A 27,500-nucleotide genomic window follows, 5' to 3' on the forward strand; every position below is an offset into this window, starting at 1 on the left:
ACTCGCGGACCGCTAACCAAGACCTCAACTAAATTTCCCATTGGATAAATTAATCGGAAATTCTCAAAAAAGATATAAGAATTAGTCGTTTCGAAAACCCTCCCATTAGAATTAGCCTTGACTAATCAAACTCTGCTGTCGAACATTTTCAAAAGAAAACCCCCCCATTAGATTTCAACTACGTAGAAAAAAATGGCTATCTCAAAATTTCGATTGTATGCGTTCGGGGAAATGGTGGGCGTGAGAGGGGGTTTAGTCTCCCTCCAATTACTTTCGACTATTAAAAAGGGCACTAGCCATTTCAATTTCCAATCGAATAAGCCATTTTTGAAGTTTTTACGACAACGCTTTCTATAAAAACCTTATATGCCCCCAGGGCGTAACTTACAACCCTTGCCTTGAGTGCTGTGGGAGGGTTGTCATCCCCAAAAGACCTAATTTCCAAAACTTTCAACTACCTTGAACAAAAGAGTTATCTAAAAATTTTTATTGGATGTGTTTGGGGAAAAGGAGGGCATGAGCGGGGGGGGGGTTAGTTGCCTCCAATCACTTTCGATTATTAAAAAGGCACTCGCCCTTCGAATTTCCAATCAAATGCACCCTTTTTCAAGTTTCTACGACAAAGCTTTCAATAAAATCCTTATTTGCCCCCGGGGCACAACTTGTAGCCCTTACCCTGAGGGCTCTAGGGGGGAGGGTTCGTCATCCTCAAAGACCTAATATCCAAAAGTTAAAACTACGTTGAACAAAATGACTATCTCAAAATTCTGATTGGATGTGTTTGGATAAATGGTGGCCGAGAGAGGGGTGTTAGCTACCCTCCAATCCCTTTCGACTATTAAAAATGGCACTAGTCCTTTGAATTTCCAATCAAATGAGCCCTTTTTCAAGTTTCTACGACAAAGCTTTCAATGAAAACCTTATATGTCCTAGGGCATAACTTATAACCCTTGCCCTGAAGCCTGTGGAGGGAGTGTCCTGCTCGAAGGTAAAAATTTCCAGAACTTTCAACTATGTTGAACCAAATGGCTATCTCAAAATTTTGATTAGATGCGTTCGGAGAAATGGTGGACGTGGAAGGGGTGTTAGTTACCTTTCAATCACTTTCGACTATAGTATTAAAAAACCTTTTCAATGTCTAATCGAACGAGTCCTTTTTGAATTTTTTACAGCCACAGTGTTTATACAAACCTTATATGCCCCCAGGGATTAGCTTCCAACCCTTGCCCTGAAGAATTTGGGGGGCTTGTCACCCTCAAAGACCTAATTTCCAGAACTTTCAACTACGTTGAACAAAATCATTATCTCAAAATTTTGCTTGGAATTGATTGGGGAAAAGGTGGGCGTGAGAGGGGGGTTAGTTGCCCTTCAATCACTTTTGATTATTAAAAAGGGCAATAGCCCTTTGAATTTCCAATCGAATGAGCCTTTTTTGAAGTTTCTACGATAACACTTTCTTTAAAAACATTATATGCCCCCAGGTCATAACTTACAACCCTTGCCCTGAAAGCTGTATGGGAGTTTCCTCCTCAAAAACTTAATTTCTATCTGGAAATCAACTACGCTGAACAAAATAGCTGTCTCAAAATTTTTATTGGATGTGTTTCGGGAAATGGTGGGCTTGGAAGGGGTGTTAGTTGCCTTCCGATCACTTTCGACCATTAAAAAGGGTACAAGCCACTCCAATTTCCAATTGAATGAGCCCTCATCGAAATTTCTACGACAACTTCTTCGATACAAAGTGCCCTGGTCTAAAGGAAAAAAAATAAATAATATATTGTGCCAACATCGTTCTTATAAGCCCCCAGGACATAACTTAAAACCTTTGCCCTGAGGGCTGTGGGGGAGTGTCCTCCTCAAAAATAAAATTATCTGAAAATCCACTACGCTGAACAAAATGGCTATCTCAAATTTTGGTTGGATGTGTTTGGAGAAATGGTAGACATGGAAGGGGTGTTAGTTGCCTTCCAAACACTTTCGACTATTAAAAAGGGCACTATCCGTTCCAATTTCCAATCAAATGAGCCCTTTTCCAAGTTTTTATGACAACCCCTTCTATACGAAGTGCCCTGGTATGGAAACCAAAAAAAAGACAAAATTAACAACATATTGTGTCAACATCGTTCTTTACTCAGGCAGCGCTATAGCGCTGCCTATGAAAATGTCAAGCCTTCCAATCACTTTCGACTATTAAAAGGGCATTATCTATTTCAAATTTCCAATCGAATGAGCCCTTTTTAAGTTTCTTCGACAACGCTTTTTAAAACACCTTATTTGCCCCAAGGGCATAAATTACAACCCTTGCCCTCAGGGCTTTGAGGGGGTTGTCATCCTCAAAGACCTAATGCCCAGAACTTTCAACTACGTTATACAAAATAGCTATCTCAAAATTTTGATTTGATGTGTTTGGGGAAATGTTGGGCGTTAGACGGGCGTTATTCGCTCTCCAATCGCTTTTAACTATTAAAAAAGGCACTAGCCCTTTCAATTTCTAATCGAATGAGCCCTTTTAAAGTATCAACGGCAACGCTTGCAATGAAACCCTTATATCCCCCCAGGGCAAAACTTATAACCCTTGTCCTGAGGGCTGAGGGGGGGGGGGGTTTGTCATCCTCAAAGACCTAATTTCCAGAACTTTCAACTACGTTGAGAAAAAATTGCTATCTCGAAATTTTTAGTGGATGTGTTTGGGGAAATTGTGGGCGTGAGAGGGGCGTTAGTTGCTCTCTAATCACTTCCGACTATTAAAAAGGGCACTAGCCCTTTCAGTTTCCAACCTAATGAGCCCTTTTTGAAGTTTCTACGACAACGCTTTCTTTAAAAATCTTATATGCCCCAGGGCATAACTTACAACCCTTGACCCGAGGGCTGTGAGGGGGATGTCATCCTCAAAAACATAATTTCCGGACCTTTCAACTACGTTGAACAAAATTGCTGTCTCAATATTTTCATTGGATGTCTTTGGGAAAACGGTGTGCGTGAGAGGGGGGTTACTTGCAATCCAATCACTTTTGACTATTAAATATGGCACTAGCTGTTTCAATTTACAGTCGAATGATTCCGTTTTGAAGTTTTTATAAAAATGCTTTCTATAAAAAAAAAACACTTATATGCCCCCAGGGCATGACTTACAACCCTTGCCCTGAGGGCTTTGGGGGAGTGGCATCCTCAAAAACAAAATTTCCTTTAACTACGTCATACTTTTTAACTACATACATACTTTTTAACTACGTCAAACAAAACGGCTATCTCAAAATTTTTATTGGATGTGTTTGGAGAAATGGTGGGTGTGAGAGGGGTGTTAGTTATCCTCCAATCACTTTCGACTATTAAAAAGGGCACAAGCCCTTCTAATTTCCAAACGGATGAGCCCTTTTTGAAGCTCCTACAACCTCACTATCTATAAATACCTTATATGCCCCCAGGGCATAACTTAAAACCCTTGTCCCGAGGGCTCTGAGGGGACAACTTGCAGCCCTTGCCCTGAGGGCTCTAGGGGGGAGGGGTCATCATCCTCAAGGACCTAATATCCAGAAGTTACAACTACGTTGAACAAAATGACTATCTCAAAATTTTGACTGGATGTGTTTGGATAAATGGTGGCCGAGAGAGGGGTGTTAGTTACCCTCCAATCCCTTTCGACTATTAAAAATGGCACTAGTCCTTTGAATTTCCGATCAAATGAGCCCCTTTTCAAGTTTCTACGACAAAGCTTTCAATGTAAACCTTATATGTCCTAGGGCAAAACTTATAACCCTTGCCCTGAAGACTGTGGAGGGAGTGTCCTGCCCGAAGGTAAAATTTCCAGAACTTTAAACTATGTTGAACCAAATGGCTATCTCAAAATTTTGATTAGATGCGTTCGGAGAAATGGTGGACGTGGAAGGGGTGTTAGTTGCTTTCCAATCACTTTCGACTATTAAAAAAGGCACTAGCCATTTCAATTTCCAATCGAATGAGCGCTTTTTGAAGTTTCTACGACAACACTTTCTATAAAAACCTTATATGCCCTCAGGGCATAACTTACAACCCTTGCCCTGAAGAATTTGGGGGGCTTGTCACCCTCGAAGACCTAATTTCCAGAACTTTCAACTACGTTGAACAAAATTATTATCTCAAAATTTTGCATGGAATTGATTGGGGAAAAGGTGGGCGCGAGAGGGGGGTTAGTTGCCCTTCAATCACTTTCGACTATTAAAAAGGGCACTAGCCCTTTGAACTTTCAATCGAATGAGCCTTTTTTGAAGTTTCTACGACAACACTTTCTATAAAAACATTATATGCCCCCAGGGCATAACTTACAACCCTTGCCTTGAGAGCTGTGTGGGAGTTTCCTCCTCAAAAACTTAATTTCTATCTGGAAATCAACTACGCTGAACAAAATGGCTGTCTCAAAATTTTTATTGGATGTGTTTCGGGAAATGGTGGGCTTGGAAGGGGTGTTAGTTGCCTTCCGATCACTTTCGACTATTAAAAAGGGTACAAGCCACTCCAATTTCCAATTGAATGAGCCCTCTTCGAAATTTCTACGACAACTTCTTCGATACAAAGTGCCCTGGTCTGAAGGAAAAAAAAAAAATAATATATTGTGCCAACATCGTTCTTATATGCCCCCAGGACATAACTTAAAACCTTTGCCCTGAGGGCTGTGGGGGAGTGTCCTCCTCAAAAATATAATTATCTGAAAATCAACTACGCTGAACAAAATGGCTATCTCAAAATTTTGGTTGGATGTGTTTGGAGAAATGGTAGACATGGAAGGGGTGTTAGTTGCCTTCCAAACACTTTCGACTATTAAAAAGGGCACTATCCGTTCCAATTTCCAATCAAATGAGCCCTTTTCCAAGTTTTTATGACAACTCCTTCGATACGAAGTGCCCTGGTATGGAAACCAAAAAAAAAACAAAATTAATAACACATTGTGTCAACATCGTTCTTTACTCAGGCAGCGCTATAGCGCTGCCTATGAAAATGTCAAGCCTTCCAATCACTTTCGACTATTAAAAGGGCATTATCTATTTCAAATTTCCAATCGAATGAGCCATTTTTAAGTTTCTTCGACAACGCTTTTTAAAACACCTTATTTGCCCCAAGGGCATAAATTACAACCCTTGCCCTCAGGGCTTTGAGGGGGTTGTCATCCTCAAAGACCTAATGCCCAGAACTTTCAACTACGTTATACAAAATAGCTATCTTAAAATTTTGATTTGATGTGTTTGGGGAAATGTTGGGCGTGAGACGGGCGTTATTTGCTCTCCAATCGCTTTTAACTATTAAAAAAGGCACTAGCCCTTTCAATTTCTATTCGAATGAGCCCTTTTAAAGTATCAACGACAACGCTTGCAATAAAACCCTTATATCCCCCTAGGGCAAAACTTATAACCCTTGTCCTGAGGGCTGAGGGGGGGGGGGGGTTGTCATCCTCAAAGACCTAATTTCCAGAACTTTAAACTACGTTGAAGAAAATTGCTGTCTCAAAATTTTTATTGGATGTGTTTGGGGAAATGGTTGGTGTGAGAGGGGCGTTAGTTGCTCTCTAATCACTTCCGACTATTAAAAAGGGCACTAGCCCTTTCCGTATCCAATCGAATGAGCCCTATTTGAAGTTTCTACGACAACACTTTCTATAAAAACCTTATATACCCCCAGGGCATAACTTACACCCCTTACCCCGAGGGCTGTGAGGGGGATGTCATCCTCAAAGACATAATTTCCGGACCTTTCAACTACGTTGAACAAAACGGCTGTCTCATTATTTGGATTGGATGTGTTTGGGGAAATTGTGGGTATGAGAGGGGGTTAATTACCCTCCAATCACTTTGGACTATTAGATAGGGCACTAGCCTTGTAAATTTCAATTTTTGAAGTTTCTACGAAAGAGATTTCTATAAAAAAAAAAAAACAACACTGATATGCCCCCAGGGCTTAACTTACAACCCTTGCCCTGAGGGCTTTGGGGGAGTGGCATCCTCAAAAACAAAATTTCCTTTAACTACGTCATACTTTTTAACTACATACATACTTTTTAACTACGTCAAACAAAACGGCTATCTCAAAATTTTTATTGGATGTGTTTGGGGAAATGGTGAATGTGAGAGAGGTGTTAGTTATCCTCCAATCACTTTCGACTATTAAAAAGGGCACAAGCCCTTCTAATTTCCAAACGGATGAGCCCTTTTTGAAGCTCCTACAACATCACTATCTATAAATACCTTATACACCCCCAGGGCATAACTTAAAACCCTTGTCCCGAGGGCTCTGAGGGGGGTTATCATCATCAAAGACCTAGTTTCTAAAACTTCTAACTACGTTGAACAAAATGGCTATCTAAAAATTTTGATTGGATGTGTTTCGGGAAAATCTGGGCATGAGAAGGGGAAGGGGAGGTTAATTTCCCTCTAATCCCTTTCGACTATTAAAAAGAGCACTAGTCTTTTGAATTTCCAATCGAATGAGCCCTTTTTCAAGTTTCTACGACAAAACTTTCAATAAAAACCTTAAATGTCCGTAGGGCATAACTTACAACCCTTACCCCTTAGAGCTGCGGGGGGGGGGGGGGTGTCATCCAAAAAGATATAATTTCCAGACCTTTCAACTACTTTGAACAGAATGGCTATCTCAAAATTTTGATTGGATGTGTTTGGAGAAATGGTGGGTGTGGGAGGGTTGTTGGTTGCCTTCCAATCTCTTTCGACTATTAGAAAGGGCACTAGCCGTTTCAATTTCCAATCGAATGAGCATTTTTTGAAGTTTCATCGACAAAAATTTCTATACAAGCCTTATATACCCCCAGGGCATAACTTACAACCCTTGCTCTGAGGGCTGTGGGGTTGTGTCCTCCTCAAAAACATAATTTCTATCTGGAAATCAACTACGCTTAACAAAATGGTTTCCATTTTCGAAGTTTCCACAATAACTCCTTCGATACGAAGTGCCCTGGTCTAAAACCGAGAACCAAAAATAAATAATACATTGTGCCAAAATCGTTCTTTACTTAGGCAGCGCTATTGCGCTGCCTATGATCTACCTGAATGTGATTATTCTTCAGGGTACTTTCTATCTAATACAATAAAAAATTGTGATTTTCCGATCGGATCGTTACATGTACATGCCCAGGGGTCACAAAGTGCATTCAATGAACTGAAGCTCTTGCTTGCGTCTAGTCTTATAGACATTGTTGGAGTTTGTGAAACTTTTTTATCTGCTAATACATCCCTTACAATGTTAGATCTGCCTGGGATGAAGTGTATTTCACTTACAAGGTGTGAGAATGTGAGACGAGGTCAGATGCTGTATAGGCGTAATGACTGGTCTTTTAGAACTCTCAGTGATTTGTCTGTATTTGATGAAGGTATATGTGAGACTATTTTTGTTGAAGTTCGAGCTTTGGGCTGTAATCCATTTATTTTCGGATCAGTTTATCGACCTCCTTCGGGTAGCCCTGAAAGATTCTTTGAAGTTTTTGAAACACTGTTGAAAAACCGGTTATTATTTCAGGTGATTTTAACTTTGATCTTTTGAATCTTGATTTTGGAAATAATAAGAAGTTTTTAAGTATGATGTTGCGTTCTAGTTTTTTTCAAAGTATTTCTCTGCCGACAAGAGTTACAAGTAACAGAGCTACATTATTAGATAATATATTTTTCTCTCCTGTTTTATTTAACGCTGAAAAATCGTCATTAATTTTGTCTAATCTGAAAATTTTAAAAATAGTAACTAACAACATCGAGATTCAACAATGGATAATTCAAAAAAGCGATATACATGGATAGGCTGTAAAGTCCTATGTTAACTAATTGGTTACCATGGCTGGAGTTCAGTTTATTGCTCAGATGATGCAAATGCTGCGTTTTCAGATTTTATTTATCAAACGATTTGACTGTGGGATCGGGCTTCTTCAACAGGAGTTTCGCATGAAAAGTTTGAGCAGAAATTTTACCCATGCATTACTGAAGGTATTTTGACATCTCTAAAACATAAAAATAGAAAGTTTAAAAATTATTTAAAATTACAGACATCTGAGTTGTTTGAAGAATACAGAGTTTATAGGAATAAGCTAAATTCAATTACCAGACATGAGAGGAGACAATATTGTAAAAAGAAATTTTTGGAGTAGAAATCAAATATGAAAAAGACATGGCAATTGATAAATGAAAAGATACGTTCTCACAGTCATAAAAGTATTTGTATTAATTTCCCTGTTTTAAACAGAGAAACTGTTACAGAGCCAAATGAAATTTTAAATGCTTTTGGAGATTATTTCAGTAATATTGGTTCTGGACTTGCATCGACTATGAATAAGCAACTGAATTCCTCTTTTGTTCCAGGTAATGAGCAACAATTAGAAAATAAATTTTATTTTTCTGAGATTGTGTCTCATGAGATTGAAAAAATTATTCTCAAGTTTAAATGGAGTTTTTCTACGGAGTAATTTGGATTTTCGGCTCAAACCGTAAAGCAAGTAGCGTCAAGCATTTCATTTTTGTTGGCACTTATTTTTAATCTATTGCTAATGCATGGGGTTTTTCCTGAGCTTTTAAAAAAGTAAATAATATAGTATTACCTAAAGCTGGGAGTTCAACTGACCTTTCAGATTATAGAGGGATTTCTCTACTTTCGGTTTTCAGCAATTTTGAAAAACTTGCAAATAGTCAATTACAAAAATATTTATTTGATTGTAAGATTTTACATACGTCTCAATATGGTTTTATATAAAACATTCAATTGATTTTATTTGTGTTTTCCAAGACTATTCAAGACACATATAGTTTTCAGTAAAGCGCCAACGACGCAATAGGTTTTAGACTTTTACAGTGAGGGAAGGAAGCAAAACCAAAACTCTGGTTTTTAGATATTTTTTTTTTTATTCAAGCTTGATTTGCATATCCAATTTTTTAATATCTATTTACATTTTTTATTTTAGCACCTATTGTATATTTTTTGAAATGATTTTTTCTTTAATTTTACTCGTTTTAAGATTTAATTACTCGTTTGTATTTTCACCTATTGTATATTTTTTTTACTATGATTGTTTATTTAATTTGTGTTCATTTTGAGTTTAATTTATGCTTCAATAGTAATTTTTGTTTTGTCTTAAAGCTTGATTTGCATATTCAACTTAAAATTTACTCCTGTTAAGATTTATTTATTCATCTACATTAGTACTTGTTTTATGTTTTTTGCTATGATTGTTTATTTAGTTTATGTTCTTTTTTATTTTCATTAACCTCTGATAGTAATTTCTGATTGTTTTGAGTTTGGATTATTGTAGGTTTCTTTTTTTCTGATTTAAAGTTTAATATGGCCTTTACTTTTCTTTAGAATACTTCTTTTTCGGAAAATTTTTTTTAATTAATTTATTGAAAAAAGAGTCCAGGCATCCGAATGCCTTTACGCTCTGTATGATAAAATTCATGCATACTAGAAGCCTGAGAAATTGAGGATAGATGAGCACAAGCACTAAATTGATTGTTACCATAAAATCATCTCAGTTGGACGTCTGTATTGCACACTTTTTGTCTATACGCTTTAGTCTCATTCAAGACGGAAACAGGCAATTAGCTAATTCTCTAATTTGACAACGCTGCAAATACAGTCTAAGCACTTTTAAATAATTGACATCATGGAAAAGGAACATGAAAATTCAAATGGAGTATTTTAGATATCGAAAATATTCGGGTAAATGTGTGATTTTAATATAAAATACAGTGTGAATCAGAGGTTTGTTTGAAGAAACCCAAACAAAATTCGCTAAATACCTTAAAACAATCTAGCCCACTTATCTTGTCTCTAAAATTGCATGGTAGGTTACTATTCTTTTTGTCAGGCTTTTCAGACAGAAACACTTTAAAATTCAGGAAGAAACTTTCACTGAAGCTAAAAAAGTTAATTTTTAGCTTATTATCATCTCTAAATAACTCCTATTAACCTTCTATAGCCTATTCAATTCAAACTTTTTATTTCCTCCAAATACAAGATTAAAAAAAAGAAAGAAAACCACTAATCAACAGGCCATAAATTCTTTATAGCCTAATTAATTAACACTTCATTCAATAATTAATAAAAAAATAATCAAGCTTTGTGTGCAGCTTTATATAAATTATGAGAAATAGGGAACAGGTAATTAGGATAAAAATTTCTTTTGGTTTTTCTCCAAAACGTCAAGAGGGTTTTTTTTATTTTATATGTATTCATTAAAAAGTATTTGATTCAGATTTAGAAAAGCAGCAAAGGAAATTAGCAAAATTCAAAAATGTGGTTTTTACATGTGCAATATTGCTAACTCTAAAAAACAGGAGAAGCAATGAAAAAACTAAAATCATAGGTAAAACAACTATATTATATACCCAAGCCAGTGATTTCCAAGAAAAAAGATTGCAAAGACAAATTACTGCCCCAAAACTAGACACTATTCTACTTTTAACTGCTTTAGAAATAGAAGCACAGCATAGAGCTAAAGTTGGTCCATAAGGCCCACCAAGATATAAAAAAGATTCCAAAAGTTTTAAAATACTATCATAAATACAAACAGAAATTTCTGAATTAATGAGATCATTAGCCTTAGGACCAAGAATTAAAACTCGACACTTTTCAGGGTAAAAACAAAGTCCATGCTCACTATAAACCTTTGCTAAAAAATCTACATTTTGTTGAAGTAATCAACTCAAAAGGAGTAAATCATCTGCATAAGCAATCCACAACAGAACATAACCTTTACCATAAATAAAAGTTAAATGAATTTGATCAAATAGCCCCAAAAAAGTAATATTGAAAATCAAAGGAGAAATAATGCTTCCTTGCCTCAGCCCCCTACATAACTTAACAGGGGTGTTGTTTGGGGGTGCAAGAGAGGCAGTTGCCCCCCCAATAATGTAGAGAAAAAAATAATACATCTGATGCCCATTAACTATCCAGATATAGACCCTCTTGCCCCCCAATAAAAATGCTGGAGATTTGCCCCTCTAACTTAAAATTATAATCACTAAACTGATTCTTCCACTTAACACAAATACAAGAGGAGCCATACCACTTTTTAAAACCAAAACTACTGGTAGTAGGACATTATTCTTCAGAAGCACAGTCATAGCCCAAGAATGGATAATTAAATCATACACTGCCACAAAATCTAATGCAAGTGTATAAACTCTATCCAATTGCTTACAAAAGGATATTATTCTTGAAAGGAGGGTATGAGCAACATCCATGCTTAGACTGCAGAACCCAATTTGATTCAGGCCTTGGTTACAAGACTTCAGATACTTTAATAAAACTAGCTCTAAAACTTTTAATCTGGCATGAAACAGTAATTGGCCTGTAATTGGAACATCAATTTGTATTCCCTCCTTTTCTGAAAGGGGTGAAGTGGTAGCACAAGGAAAGCTAGTTGGAAGAACTCAGATGAAAGAATAGTAGTAAAAAGAGTAGCAAGGAGAAGGATGGCTTTGGGGGATGCCCATTTTTATATGGTTTGAATGTATACCATCATGATAAAAAATGCTTACTTTTAGAGCTTTAATTGCTACTGTTACATCTTCAACAGAAACAGATATTTTACTATTTGGGCAGGGCATTGAAATTTCTTCCAATAGTAAAGAAGTCAAGCCATGATTCAACTGCCACATCACCAGATGAAAAAACATGATTATAATGAGTTATCCAATCATCTAGTTTCAGAGAACTATTAGAATCTGGTGAACAATTATTATTATGACATCTAGGGAGTTAACTAATCTCCAAAGCTCATTCTTATCAGTAGTAATCCTTGAACCAACTCAAACCAATGCATATTCCCGATCCCACGGAAAGGAGTTGGTTGCTCCAGAATGCAGGACGGTGGCAATGGAGGTCGTAAACTGCGGAGGAGTGTGTAACTACTCACTTGCCAAAGCAAAGAGCCCTTAAACTGGGAGGCACTTTATCCTTGTGCTTATAACTGACCGCTGGTCATTGTTCTTGTCGATAAGGGGTGATAGTTGCTGATGTGCCCGGGAGGCTGGAGGGCGCACTGGGGGCTGCTACGGGGGGGGGCGTGATACAGATTTGAGCGGACCGGTGCACAGATAGGGGGGGTCGGAGCACATTATCGAGCGAGATCCTGGAGGCCGGTCGGGTGGACGGTTTCCATGTTACCAATGGTCGTACTTGTGTCAGTCGGTCCTAAGCACAACCTTACAGTGTCTCACAATACGAGAGTTGACATAAAGAGACACGCCGTTTTTATCGCAAAGCTAGAGTCTTGTTGATCGGGCGACAGTGTCTCATTTGGTGCGGCGGGACACTGGGTGGGGTCACGTTATGAGCATCGGCTCAGTCTAGTCACAGAGACGTGGCCCGTGACAGCTAGCGGGAGTTACGGGCCGAGTGTTCTTGACTGGTACAGGGAGGGATAAACCCGTGACGTCCGCCACGGAAGGAGAGATTTAATCTTCCTAAGAGTGTTTAACTAGAGCGACGTCCTTTCATTCTTGACGGTCCTTGAAAACCATGGATAGTGCCACGTTTATTCCTTCCACCTGACCGTATAGTTAACTGCGTCAGGTACTAATGATGAACTGCCTCTAGGCGATAGACGAACGTAGGTAAGGGAAATTAGCAAAGTGGATCCTTAACGTCGGGATAAGGATTGGCTCTGAAGGTTGAAGGTGTCATGCTTGGAACAAGATGCGACTGAATAATGAGATGGGCTTGGGTGCTCATAAATGTGCTCGATACCTACTCAATCAGGTCGTGGACTGCATAATCAGTGCCTTTAGTGCCTTGCTTCGGGTTGGTGCGGAGCCTCGCCACCCAATGACAGACCAACTCAGACCTGGCACAATCAAGAGGACTCCGACGGTCTAATTAAAACAAAGCATTAGGGAGGCGCTATCGAGTGTTAATGAACTGTGAGTCCTGCCCAGTACTTTGAATGTCAAAGTGAAGAAATTCAACGAAGCCCGTGTAAATGGAGGGGGTAACTATGACTCTCTTAAGGAGCACAGGTATTCTCTTCTCGTAGTTGTAGCTTAGGTTCTAGGACCAATGATGCGGTCAAAAGATACATGATAACACAAAAATATACAAATTCTTTATCATCTAATTAGTGACATGCACGAATGGATATACGAGATTCCCACTATCCCTATCTACTTTCTAGCGAACCCACTGCCAGGGGACGGGGCCTGGTAACGTCTGCAGGGAAAGAAGACCCTGTTGAGCTTGATTCTAGTTCGGATTCGTGGAGTGACATGAGAGGTGTAGCATAAGTGGGAGAGGGTAACGTCGGCAATGAAAGACCACGCCGGGCCGTGTCGCGTAAAAGAAAAAGTGTATCGAATGCCATTCCAGGTTTGTACGTTGGTGGTGTTTAAAGTGCTGACACTAGAGGGTGTTGCTCAAGCAATGTTATGGTTAGCGTGAAAGCGTTGTCATTTGTAATTTTTGTACTCAATTTCGAAGGAGCACTCTGTGAAATAATTCACGATCAGTAATTATAGAAGACCACCGTTTATCCCCCGGAAACATTCTTGCTATGTCACTAGTGTCAGAACGAGTATGGACTGCGAAAGCACGGCCTATCGATCCTTTTGGCTTTAAGAGTTTTAAGCAAGAGGTGTCAGAAAAGTTACCGCACGGATAACTGGCTTGTGGCGGCCCAGCGGTCATAGTGACGTCGCTTTGTTATCCTTCGATGTCGGCTCTTCCTATCATTGCTAAGCAGTATTAGCCCAGTGTAGGATTGTTCACCTACACCAAATGTAGGACGTTCAAAGCCGTTGCTATAGTAATCCTGCAAAGTACGTGAGGAGCCGCAGGTTTGGACATTCGGTTTTGCACTTGGTCGAACGGCCACTTGTGCGAGGCTACGTCGGTGTGCTGATACCTGAAAGCCTCTGAAGGTAGACTGTGTCCTCGAGTTCACAACGGTATCGTGCGCTCGGACTCAATGGTGGCTAAACGTAACCTGGTCCTTTAGCTTTTAGCAATGGGTGCTAGTGCTTCGGAGCCAAGGTTCGGCAGTTGCTCGCCCTCAGGAGACGGCGACAGGGCAGCTTCACCGTCGAATAAATCAAATATTCCGTAAGGTCGAATGCCAAAATCACTTGTAGACGACTTGGGTACCGGCCGGGGTGTTGTAAACGGTAGAGCAGTAATTTACACTGCAACCTCCTGAGACTCAGACTACGACCGGAAGATTTGTCTTGCCAGCAGGCGAGTCCCCCAAATTCACTTGAATGACTTTTCAGTGTTGGTCGTAAGGGACTATTGGGTCTCGAGAGGAAAATGGGTGGAGTATAAAGTACTCAAAAATGAAGGGGGGTCATTCTAAACCCATTGTATTGGTAGCAGAAATTGGGATGACTCGGCAAGAGTGTCAAGAATACTCGTTGAATCTCTTGACACGGGCAGTGAACGGGAATAAAAGCTATTCCATTTTCTGTCTCTATGTGTTTGCCAAGCCCAGGCAGTAATTTTGGTCTTTTTTCGGGACTTATGCGGGTGCCCAGTGGGCCACTTTTGGTAAGCAGAACTGGCGCTGTGGGATGAACCAAATGTTCGGTTAAAGCGTCCAAACCAATGCATAGTCCCGATCCCACAGAAAGGAGTTGGTTGCTCCAGACATCAGGAAGGTGGCCATGGAGGTCGGAAACCGCTTAGGAGTGTGTAACAACTCACCTGCCGAAGCAACTAGCCCTTAACATGGGAGGCGCTTTAGCATTGTGCTGATACCGGACCGCCGGTCGCAGAGCTCGTCGTCAATTTAGCACTTGTTCACGGACGCCCAGCGTCTCCAGTCACTTTCCCAATAGTATCAACTCATTGTCTCAGCTCAGTTTAGAAAATCCGAGCCAATTTCCACTTTTTTAAATTTAGGGTCACTTGCCTGAGACTCTGGGCAAGTGAGGTGGGTACCTTAAAAAATTTGTCCCAACTTCCACTCTCACCTTAGAACTTATTCACGGATACCTAAAACCGTCAACGGTTCGACTGTTGCCCTAGCGGTAACCAAGCCATGCTCTACACAGGGGTGCTCTTAAACGAGGGTCCTGGGTGGCCTATACTTTTACTTTACCAATAGTATCTATTCATTGTCTCAGCTCAGTTTAGAAAATCTGAGCCAATTTCCACTTTTTCAAATTTAGGGTCACTTGCCTGAGACTCTGGGCAAGTGAGGTGGGCACCTTCAAAAATTTGTCCCAACTTCCACTTTCGCCTTAGAACTTTGTCACAGATACCTAAAACCGTCAACGGTTAGACTCTGGCCATAGCGGTAACCAAGCCATGCTCTACACACATACCAACTATCTCTACACAATAAAACAATGCTCATTTTTTTTTTCTCGACTTTTGCTTCTGGAATATATTAGATACCATTGTAAGCAGTCAACCAAATGAGCAATAGAATTTTAGAAAATAGATTAGAACGAGATAGGGTACTTTAAAATTTCCAATCCGTGTCGAACAGGGACTTTTCATACATATCTTAAAAAAGTAGTAACAAACTGTTCTTTTTCTGGTTCTGCGTTTCGTACAGATAATTTTGAGATATATCTTAAAAAAAGTATTGGCAACCAGTCCTTTTTCTGTGTCACAATAATTTTTTAAATACATGTCTGAAAATTCCCTGTATGACACGCAGAACCAGAAAAAGAACTCAGTAGGGCTAAGTAAGGCTCAGTAGGGCTATCGCCCAACAATATATTTTTATTTTTGTTTTCCATTTTCACATGGGGTCCCAATCTAGCTCATGTCCATCGCTTAGCATTCAGGCCTTGACAAATAAAGCCCAAATAGTCGGTCGACTAAACTGCCAGTCGAGATAGGCTGGTCGACTAAGACCCCAATTCTGAGCCAGGTGATTTCTACCATTCAGGCTTTTCTGACATTTAGAATCGGAGAAACACTTTCTGACATTTAGTTTTTGGAAAGGCATGCCTGCCTATAGAGTATTAGTCAGGCTGATCAATAATTTACAAAAGACTTACCCCCGGAACTCCCGCCTCTAACCTATATAATGTTGACCAAGAATTTAAAATTGACATAGGACCATAAATTTGATTGAAATAAGAGGCAAAACACTTGTTTTAAGCCATTTTTATCTTTCAAATAGTACCTTTTGTTGCCTAAGCTTAGCCCCAAATTCGGAAAAAATTTGAATTTTTCATACATTTTTTAAATTTTTGGGTCACTTGCCAGAGATTCTGGGTGGGTGGGCACCCCAAATTATTGTCCCAAATATAAAGGACCCACTCCCAGCACAGGTAAGTAGTGACAAAAAATAACGATGCAGGACTCATCCGAGTCCCTGTGATTGGAATGAGTACACTTTAAATCCTTTAACGAGGATCCATTGGAGGGCAAGTCTGGTGCCAGCAGCCACGGTAACTCCAGCTCCAATAGCGTATATTAAAGTTGCTGCGGTTAAAAAGCTCGTAGTTGGATATGGGTCTCGGTCGGGTGGTAACGCCTCACGGTGGTCACTGCCTCGATCGGACAACTCATTGGATCGTTCGGGGTGCTCTTAACCGGGCCGGTGGCCGGTCCGGTGTCCTGGGTGGCCGATACGTTTACTTTGAACAAATTAGAGTGCTTAAAGCAGGTGCACCGCGCCTGAATATCACAGCATGGAATGATGGAATAGGACCTCGGTCTTATTATGTTGGTTTTCTGGACTTGAGGTAATGGTTAACAGAGACAGAAGGGACCAATCGTACTGCGACGCTAGAGGTGAAATTCTTGAATCGTTGCAAGACGAACAACTGCAAAATCATTTGCCAAGGATATTTTAATTAATCAAGAGTGACAGTTAGAGTTTCGAAGGCGGTCAGATACCGCCCTAGTTCTAAACCAACACTAAGCCAACCAGCGATCAGTGGCCGTTACTGGACTGAATCCGTGGGCAGCTTCCGGAACCCCAAAGTGGGTGGGTTCCGGGGGAAGTATGGTTGCAAAGCTTAAACTTAAAGGAATTGACGGAAGGGCACGACCAGGAGTGGAGCCTGCGGCTTAATTAGACTCAATACGGGAAACCTCACCAGGCCCGGACACTGGAAGTATTGATAGATTGAGAGCTCTATCTTGATTCAGTGTGTGGTGGTGAATGGCCGTTCTAATCTGGTGCATCGATTTGTCAGTTAAATTCCGAAAACGAAAGAGACACTATCCATCTAAAAATACGATGGATCCTAGTGGTGGATCGCTCTTCTTAGAGGGACAAGTGGCGTATAGCCATATGAGAGTTAGCAATAACAGGTCTGTGATGCCCTTAGATGTCCTGGGCCGCACGCGCGCTACACTGGAAGAATCAGCACCTCTTCCCTGTCCAAAAAGACTTGGTAACCCCTGAACCCCGTCGGTGGTTGGGAGTGAGGACTGTAAGGATCCACATGAACCAGGACGTCCGAGGCAGTACACGTCCGTAGCGTGCCACAAGTACGTCCCGGCCCTGTTGAACCCCCGCACTTCGAGCATAACGTTTTTAGTAGGTCGTTAGACCTACGAACGTATTTCCAGGTCAGATTTAGGACCGCGCAGGTGTGTTGGAAAAGTTGTTAAAACTTTATAAGGGCGATGACGTACTAGTCGTACCAATTTTTCAGTATGTGACCTTGCGGAAGGATCAGGATATATGGAGACCAGCTAGTGATAATCGTGGCCGCTCGTGTCCGTTGTTTTGTCTCCGCGTGTGGAGAGATAAATGGGACCGGGTTTGGTGTTTGATGTGAAAACTTCGTATTTACGCAGTTGGCGGATTAACAGGTTGCATAATAATTACTGGTGGACCTTCGTTGACCAAAGGGGTGTTCAACGGAGTCTTGAGGACCTGGGGGATTTGAGGCAGTAATTGTGGGGATGATTGCCTCAAAGTTTGGTTTGTTACTAATGGAAAAATTGCGAAACTATTGAATCTGAAGACTAACTGAGCTGGCTCTGGAGTTGGTGCTCTCAGAGGAGTAGAGCTTGCAAATCATGTGAAGGTCGACTGTCTCAATGGACTCACTGTGTCGTCATGATGAGATGAACCAACACTGAGGTGATCGTTGTTGCCCCAGCAGCATTTTTTTGTGTGTGTGGGGGCCACGAGATGATGACTGGGTATTGTCTCGAGGTCTTGGTGTCTGTATCCATTACAAGGATGGAGGGTTTGCTTCTGGCAGCAACAAGAGATTGTATCTTGCTCTGTAGTGGGGGCTCTCTGAAGAGATGAGCATGCAAAGCTGGTGATAAATCTTTGTAGTTGTGTATTTGGTCCAAATTCATGTCATCTGAAATGTTAGGCATCAGAGTACGAACTCTGTGGTAGTTACTGCCCGAGCACCAGTTTGGTGGAGCTAGGGACGCACTCTCTACCCTTCCTGCGGGCCCAAGTGGTGCACGACGAAGGGATTTGCTTGGTCAAAAGAGAGGTGCGTGAGTCCTCAGGTGAGCCAAAGTCTTGCACTGCGATTGCAATAATGTAGCATCAATTTCGCAAGCAATACGCCATCCTGCTCTTTAACTCTCGATGTATTTTTTATACGTTAGTATTCTTAGTGAAAAAGATTAATGTTGTTACGAGAGGGGATATATGCTGATAGTATAATTGAGTCCAATAAGTGAGACGAAATAGCGTGACGGTGATCTTTACCCACTAGATAGTTGAGGTAGGGTGGCAATGGTGCACTTTCCGGGTCCTGGGTTGAGTAAGACTTTTAAAAAGTCATTAGACTGACACTGTAGGATGGATCAAGTGGCTAACAGAGCGAAGAATCAATCGGATTGACTAGTGAGTAAAAGCGACCTTCAGGACACCTGGACCGTCGATATTGAGAGCTCAATTCTAATGTCAAAACATTGAGCTAGGACTGAGTCTGTCTGAGCGATTGAGGTCGCTATTCTAATGCATTTATGGCCATCACTTCGAGGCTACGAGATACTCTTTGTTGTTGATTACGCCATCTAGAGACTGTAAGCGATCTATTCTAGTTTTGTGTCAACTGTTGATGTTGAGAGGATTTGGTGAGAGGTCTTGGTCTCGTTATGCTGGTCTCATTTGTTCTCTTTTGGCTGTGGGTTAGGAAATCTGTGGTAAAAAGAGTGCAAGTGATCTCACCAAGTATTCATGGCCAAGGGCTATGCCTTTTGTGGATCACCTATTTAATTGTCACCCAACTGGGTAATGGTAACTGAGCTCCTTTTTGGTGGAACGAGAGGAGTGTTATCATTATGGGCTGTTCACAGTAGAAGCCCCACAATGGGGATGAATCCAAATTCTATTTAACTAAAACACTTTGACTGACAGCCTTCGTCACAGGAATAGACTAATATGACTTTGGTAGTGGAAAATTGGTTTATTTGATGTTGAACTGTTGACTCCAAGGGGCTTGCTGGCACTACAGGGTTAGTGGTGACCTGGTGTCTTTGGATGATTCGTTCGAAAAACAAACGACCCTGTCAGTTATTATTAAAGCCTCCTAGCCTCAACTCTGGCGAGACGACCCGATTGACTGAAGCATATCAGTCAGTAGAGGACAAAGAAACTACCAAGGAGTCCCCTTGGAGCGATGAGCGAAGAGGGATAAGCCCAGCACTCCGGATCAATTGAATCATTTAGGAAGCACTTTTGACCGTTGGAGCGTTTGGGAGCCTCACATGACCGTAATGTTTACCATCACAATTACTCCTTCCTTATTCCCACTTTCCTCTATAGGATGTCAGGCCCGGATGATTGATGAACGCTCGGCAATCCGAGTTCTCTCTAGAGTCGTGGTTGGTTATAAATAAGCCCTAATCAGGTTGTAAAAAACATAAAATGCTAAAAAACAAAGTTATAACAAAAGAAGAAAAGTAACGCGCGGGACACATTAAAAGAAAAAATAAGATAGAGTTAAAAATTGCGTGAAATCCTCCAGGGGTTTAAAACAGAAGGACTTTCGAAGTTCGAGCCATCTTCGGGATCATCGTTGCGGGGAGCGAGTGCTGATGTGATCACTGAGGGCAGCCTTGGCTTTTCTCTGGTCATGCTGATCATCTACGTTGCTCACGGCGTGTATTCCCGGGTGGATTCGTAATCGATACGCTGCTGGAACGGTGTCACTGGACCCAGTGCTCTTGTTGCTTTGGCTTCAAAACGCTGGATTCCCGGCAACGATTCGGCCCGGCTTCTGTTGCTGGGAGCCTCTTTTGGGTCTCCTGGGTGAGCGGAGAGTAGGCGAGTTCCTTCCTACCCGTCTTGAAACACGGACCAAGGAGTCTAACTTGTGTGCGAGTCGTAGTTTGTTGAGAAGACCGATGGCGGAATGAAAGTTAAGGGATTGCTTGTGATGCTGATGGGAGATACTTCTCCTCTGGAGAGGGCGCATCCCAGGGGCGTCGTGATCCCGGAGCATATGCGACGCACCTAGAGCACAACGGATTGGCCCCGACAGTGAGGGACAGCGGACTGTCCAGTGCAAAGTCAGTTGACAAACTGTGGGCGGCCCGACGCGAGTCTTACTTGCACAGAGATCGTCGGAGCGTTGGCGCGGGGTGAACGACTAATCGAACCATCTATTAGCTGGTTCCTCCCGAAGTGTCCCTCAGGATAGCAGGCACTCAAGCAAAGGAGACGGGAGTCTCATCCGGTCAAGCGAATGATTAGAGGCTTGGGGGCCTTAACGGCCTCAACCTCGTCTCTCACTTTCAATGGTTGAGATGCCTTGCCGACCGTGGTGTTGTTGGCGGCAAGGATTTCGGATCCGAGTGCCCAGTGGGCCACTTTTGGTAAGCAGAACTGGCGCTGTGGGATGAACCAAATGTCCGGTTAAAGCGCCCAAACCAATGCATATTCCCTATCCCACGGAAAGGAGTTGGTTGCTCCAGACATCAGGACGGTGGCCATAGAGGTCGGAAACCGTTTAGGTGTGTGTAACAACTCACCTGCCGAAGCAACTAGCCCTTAAAATGGGAGGCGCTTTAGCATTGTGCTGATACCGGACCGCCGGTCGCAGATCTTTTCGATCCTTGGTGATCGTAGCTGATACGACAGGGAGTAGGGAGGTTGCACTGGGTGCGTTGAAGGGTTTGGGCGTGAGCCTGCCTGGAGCGGCCAGTGGCGCAGATCTTGGTGGTAGTAGCAAATACTCGAGAGAGATCCTTGAGGCCTGACGTGGGGAAGGGCTCCATGTGAACAGTGGTTGGACATGGGTCAGTCGGTCCTAAGCCCAACCTGAAGGTAGAATCTGTGCTGGAGTTCACAACGGTACCGTGCGTTCGGACTCATTGGTGGCTAAACGTAACCTGGTCCTTTAGATTTTAGCACTGGGTGCTAGTGATTCGGAGCCAAGGTTCGGCGGTTGCTTGCCCTCAGGAGACGGCGACAGAGTGGTCGGTTGTTATTCTCCGGTTCTTTGTCGTCGCGGTTCCGTCGCTGTGTCTGTTAAGTCTCGAAGGAGTGTCTATGGAATCTCTGTGTGTGCGTGTCTGTGTCGTCCCGTTGTCGTCTCTGTGTCGTCTCGTTGTCGTCTCTGATTCGGCTAGTTGTCTTCTCTGTGCCGTCTCTCTGAGTCGCCTCTGGGTCGACACACAGACAAAACAGAGAAGAAAGTAACACGACACAGACATGACAGAGAGACGTCTCTGTCTCGTCTCTGTCTCTTTTTCGTCGCTGATTAGTCTCTTTTTCGGAGCTGGGTCTTTTTCGTCTCTGTGTCGGCTCTGTGTATTCATCGCTGTTTCCTCTCTGTGTGCTGTGGGGTCCGTGTCTGTGCCATATCAGTGTCGGTCGTGTGTCGTCGTCTCTGTGTCATCTCTGGTCCGTCTCTGTTCCGTGTCTTGTTAGTCTCTGTGTCATGTCTCTATTTCATCTCTGTGTTAACATAGAGACGACACAGAGACGACACAGAGACGAAAAAGAGAAGCATAAGCGACGACACAGAGACGACCCCGAGACGACACAGAGACGACGACACAGAGACGACCCCGCGACGACACAGACACGACAAAGAGACGACACAGAGAGTCGGCTCGGTGTCATCGCTGGGTCTGTGTCGTCGTGTTTCAGGTTTTTGTCGGCTCGGTGTCGGCGCGTTGTCGTCGTCTCGGTGTCGTCTCGTTGTCGTCTCTTGGCCGTCTCTTTGCCGTCTCTGTTTCGAATCAGAGACGCCCCAGAGAGTCTGCTCTGTTGCACCGCTTTGGCTGTGTCGTCTCGGTTTCGACTCTTGTACGGGGCTGTGTCGTCTCTAGTTCGTTTATGGGGCTTCGTCTATGTGTCGACCCTAATTGAAGGATATGAATAAGAACCATGGGAACGTATTTACATCGAATTTTGCGTATTTTCGTAGTAAAAGAAACTTAAAAGCAATATGAGGAGATGTAGGGTAGAGCTTTTCTCTTACACGTCCATTTTTTGGTACAAGCCTTGAACTCCCTCCTGGAAGGGATGTAAATTAGACATCACTCATTTACCTCCGTAATTAATCTAAGGTATTAGTATCATGGTAACGTATTTACATCGTAGTTTGCGTTTTTTCGTCGGTCAAATCTCTTAACAGCAAGATTAATAGAGATAGTTGTGAGATTTACACTGACACTTCCCTTAATTTAGCCCAGACTTATCAACCCTCATTCAAGTAACTTACTTTGGATCTTGGGACAATTTTTTCGTCCTATTTTGCATATATTTTCTAAAATTCTATTTTAGAAAATATTGATAAATTGATAAAACTACTTGATAAATACTTGATAATATATATATTGCCCAAATTACTGATAAATTGTAGGGCCAAAAAGCCGGTTTACCTTAAAGAAAACCTCACCGGCCTGGTGTGAGGAAGCCGTCATCGCTAGCGTTGTTTCCCTTAATATCTCAATGTGCGTGAAGCGCACACAGGGAAAGTATTTACCCGTGCCCTTAGCCGTGTAAGCAGGAAGCCATTTACCCGTACCTTAGCCATTTAAACATTTGCCTCTCAATTACTTGGACTATCTGTCTGGGCTTTTCTCTATCTACAATTACCCAGCCCAGTCTTGATGCAACCTATTGCCCAAAATACTTGATAAATTCAATTCAAAAAAAACGGACTCGGTACTATTGCCTTATGTGTCCAATAAGAGAGTCATTCATACTCCTGCCATTTACCCGTGCCCCAGCCATTTAAACATTTGCCTCTCAATTACTTGGACTATCTGTCTTGGCTTTTCTCTGTCTACAATTACCCAGCCCAGTCTTGATGCAACCTATTGCCCAAAATACATGATAAATTCAATTCACCCCGAATAAGTACTATTTGAAAGATAAAAATGGATTTAAACAATTGTTTTGCCTGTTATTTCAAGCAAATTTATGGTCCTATGTCAATTTTAAATTCTTGGTCAACCTTCTTAAGACCATAGGCGGGTCTGCCTTGTTTGCCTCTTTTTTGAATTCTTGATCAGCATGCCTAAGGCTCTAGGCAGGCATGCCTTTCCAAAAACTAACCTGACAAGTATGTATCCAATAAGAGAGTCATTCGTACTCCTGCCATTTACCCGTGCCCTAGCCATTTAAACATTTGCCTCTCAATTACTTGGACTCTCTGTCTTGGCTTTTCTCTATCTACAATTACCCAGCCCAGTCTTGATGCCTGACCATGTCCATGATGACCCATGTCCAACCACTGTTCACAAGGAACCCTTCCCCACGTCAGGCCTCAAGGATCTCTCTCGAGTATTTGCTACTACCACCAAGATCTGTCTCTATGTGTTTGCCAAGCCCAGGCAGTAATTTTGGTCTTTTTTTCGCGACTTATGCGGGTGCCCTTCGGGCACCCGCACTTTCAATTGAATCAGGTAATTGAGAGGCAAATGTTTAAATGGCTAGGGCACGGGTAAATGGCAGGAATATGAATGACTCTCTTATTGGACACATACTTGTCAAGTTAGTTTTTGGAAAGGCATGCCTGCCTAGAGCCTTAGGCTGGCTGATCAAGAATTCAAAAAAGAGGCAAACAAGGCAGACCCGCCTATGGTCTTAAGAAGGTTGACCAAGAATCTAAAATTGACATAGGACCATAAATTTGTATAATGCGGTTATCGGTACGTTCTGGTGGGAGGAGTAGACGTGGCCCTCACCATGGTTTTCAAGGACCGACAAGAATGCACGGACGTCGCTCAAGTGCAACGCTCTTCGGAAGATTAACCCTATCTCTCCGCGGAGGAATTCCAGGGGTTATATCTCCCTTACACAGAAAAGAAAACTCTTCCCGGCACTCCCGCCAGCTTCCCATGGCCAATTCTCGTTGCTGAGACGGATACGAGGATCCGAACGTCACCCCAACCAGGTTCCCGAATAAAAACAGGATTCCCTGTCGCCCTTGCCACGAGCCTCAGACTGAGAGATCAAACCGGCGTGTCTATTTTGGTCAATGATTGTCTTGTGATACCCTGGAAGTGAGGTCTTAGTACCGACTGACACAAGTCTATCCATTGTAAACATGAACCCCTTCCCAACAACATTCCTCAAGGAACCCGCTCGAGAATTTGCTACTACCACAAAGATCTGCGCAACTGGCCGCTCCAGGCAGGCTCACGCCCAAACCCTTCAACGCAACCAGTGCGACCTCCCTACTCACCGGCGTGTCAGCGACGATCACCCAGGATCGACGAGCTCTGCGACTGGAGGTCCGGTATCAGCACAATGCTACAGCACCTCCCATTTTAAGGGCTAGTTTCTTCGGCAGGTGAGTTGTTACACACACCTAAACGGTTTCCGACCTCCATGGCCACCGTCCTGCTGTCTGGAGCAACCAACTCCTTTCCGTGGGATAGGGAATATGCATTGGTTTGAGCGCTTTAACCGAACATTTGGTTCATCCCACAGCGCCAGTTCTGCTGACCTAAAGTGGCCCACTGGGCACTCGGATCCGACAGCCTTGCCGCCAACAACACCACGGTCGGCAAGGCATCTCAACCCTTGAACGTTTGAGAAGAGGTTGAGGCCGTTACGGCCCCAAGGCCTCTAATCATTCGCTTTACCGGATGAGACTAGCGTCTCCTTTGCTTGAGCGCCAGCTATCTTGAGGGAAACTTCGGGAAGAACCAGCTACTAGATAGTTCGATTAGTCTTTCGCCCCTATACCAAGCTCCGACGATTGATTTGCACGTCAGTTTTATCGCTTCGGTCCTCCATCAGGATTTCCCCTGACTTCGACCTGGCCAGGCATAGGTCACCATCTTTCGGGTCCCATCATGTGTGCTCTAGGTGCGTCGCATCCGCAACGGGATCACGACGCCCCTGGGATGCGCCCTCTCCAGAGGAGGAGGATCTCCCATCAGCATCGCAAGCAATGCCTTAACTTTCATTCCGCCATCGGTCTTCTCATCGACCTACGACTCGCACACAAGTTAGACTCCTTGGTCTGTGTTTCAAGACGGGTCAGAAGGACCTCGCCTACTCTCCGCTCACCCAGGAGACCCACACCGAGGCTCCCAGCAACAGAAGCCAGGCCGAATCGGTTCCGGGATTCCAGCATCTTGAAGCAACAAGAGCACTGAGTCCTTTGACACCGTTCCAGCCACGTTTGGATTACAACTCTCTCTGGGACTAAACACTTTGCGCACGGTAGGTGAACAACTTGACCAGATAAAAGCCGAAGCTACCCTCAGCGATCACATCAGCACTCGCCACCCGCAACGATGATCCCGAAGATGGCTCGAACTTCGAAAGTCCTTCCGTTTTAAACCCCTGGAGGATTTCACGAATTTTTTAACTCTCTATAATTTTTTATTTCAAACTGTCCCGAGGGTTTCTGTTATTATGTGTTAATAAATGTCGTTTTGAGCATGTTTGTTTTATACAAACCGTTTTAGCGCTGATTTAAAACCAACCACGACTCTAGAGAGACCTCGGAATGCCGAGCGTTCATCAGACCTACGTGCCTGACACCCTCTCTGGGCAATCGGGCCACATTCATGAGGATTTAGACTGGACAAACGACGGTCTTACGAGGCTCCCAAACACTGCATCGGTCGAAATTGCCTCCCGAAGGAATCAATTGACCCTTAGTGCTGGGCTTATCCCTCTTCGCTCGCCGCTACAAGGGGAAGCAGTTTGTTGGTCGGGAACGATAATTTATACGCTTAGGCATAATCTCTTTAAGAATATCATGATCATATTACGGGGGTTTTTTAGCTAAAAATTAATTTCCAAATTAATTTAGATCCAGAAAAAACCATAAAAAAGGGAAAAAAACAAAATCTCGATAAATAACTAAAAGTTTATACACAATAAAAATAAAACATCAACCAATGTCATAGTAGTCTAATCCTGTGACGAAGGCTGTCAGTCAAAGTGTTTTAGTTGAATAGAATTTGGATTCATCCCCATTGTTGGGCTTCTACTGTGCACAGCCCATAATGATAACACTCCTCTCGTTCCACCAAAAAGGAGCTCAAATCTAATGTCCACTATTTCAGATGGCATGAATTTGGCCCACATACACAACTACAAAGATTTATCACCAGCTTTGCATGCTCAGAGAGCCAAATTGCTCGTTCTCGAGATACTCTATATGTTATTAAAAAATCACAATCTAACTCCTTGGAATTTAGACCACCACAACGTACTTAATACACGCACACGACATAATATATTTTACACACACACACAAATCTGATGATGTTTAACATAAGCAAAAATCACTGTGTTGTCATATAATCCTGACGAAACAGTTTGAAAATATTTCCTGGCTCCATTAAAAGGCTTTGCAAGCTCTAATCCTCTGAGAGCCCCAACTACAGAGCCAGTTCAGGTAGTCTTCACAGTAAAGCTTCTCAAAATTGGATAAGGCGTCCGCCAAACCACTGTGCGTCACTCATAAACAAACGGAATTAATATAATAATCCCGGTAATAAAGTATAAATTTAAAACCCCTTTTTTTAAAAGACTTTAAAACATGAATGTTGAATAAACCTTTTCATCATCACACTGCATAAAAAATCCGTTTGCACAACACTACACAAACACGGGAACGTGTATCAATAACAACGATTAGACAAACTAATGACCACAGGGGCCAAGAGTCTCCCTCTCGTTTATCAAACGCTAATGATTCGTCCGCAGGTTCATCTATGGAAACCATGTTAAGACTTTTACGTCCTCTACCGGATCAAGTTTGAACAACTTTCAACCACACCACGAGCGGCCCGGAGGCTGCCCTGGTGAGTCGTTCGATGGTTTCTCGACCAACGTCAATCTTGAGTATAGTCATTCGGTTTGTAACCCGGGAATGTACGTCCTCTACGCAAGCTCCGTAAGAGCGGTGACGCGGGGGTCAGTATTCATGGGTGTCAGTACAGTCATCCCACACAACCAGGGACGAGTTTCAGCGGTTACCCGGTCTTTTTAGACCGGGGGAACGTGCTGAGTCTTCTAGTGTCGCGTGTGTTTGGCTCAGGAAATCTAAGGACATCACAGACCTGTTATTTCTCATTCTCATATGGCTATACGCCACTTGTCTCTCTAAGAAGAGCGATACACAAAGAGTATCCTTCTTATTTTTCTAAAGAATGAGTATCTGTCTGGT

The 27,500-nt window shown here is 42.5% G+C and overlaps 1 protein-coding gene and 4 pseudogenes across 1 annotated transcript in view; 3 read left to right on the forward strand and 2 right to left on the reverse strand.

Annotated features, from left to right (window-relative positions):
• The window catches only part of LOC148944136 (serine/threonine-protein kinase mos-like), a 246,452-nt gene that overhangs the window by 147,737 nt on the left and 71,215 nt on the right, over positions 1-27,500 (reverse strand). The window lies entirely within an intron of this gene.
• LOC148944137 (large subunit ribosomal RNA) lies at positions 12,564-14,177 on the forward strand (annotated as a pseudogene).
• LOC148944138 (small subunit ribosomal RNA) lies at positions 16,128-17,605 on the forward strand (annotated as a pseudogene).
• On the forward strand, positions 19,459-21,412 carry LOC148944139 (large subunit ribosomal RNA; annotated as a pseudogene).
• On the reverse strand, positions 23,960-26,090 carry LOC148944140 (large subunit ribosomal RNA; annotated as a pseudogene).

This window comes from Artemia sp. Qi Xiang Cuo, chromosome 14, assembly GCF_049724085.1.
Source record: "Artemia sp. Qi Xiang Cuo chromosome 14, ASM4972408v1, whole genome shotgun sequence".
NCBI classification, from domain to species: domain Eukaryota; kingdom Metazoa; phylum Arthropoda; class Branchiopoda; order Anostraca; family Artemiidae; genus Artemia; species Artemia sp. Qi Xiang Cuo.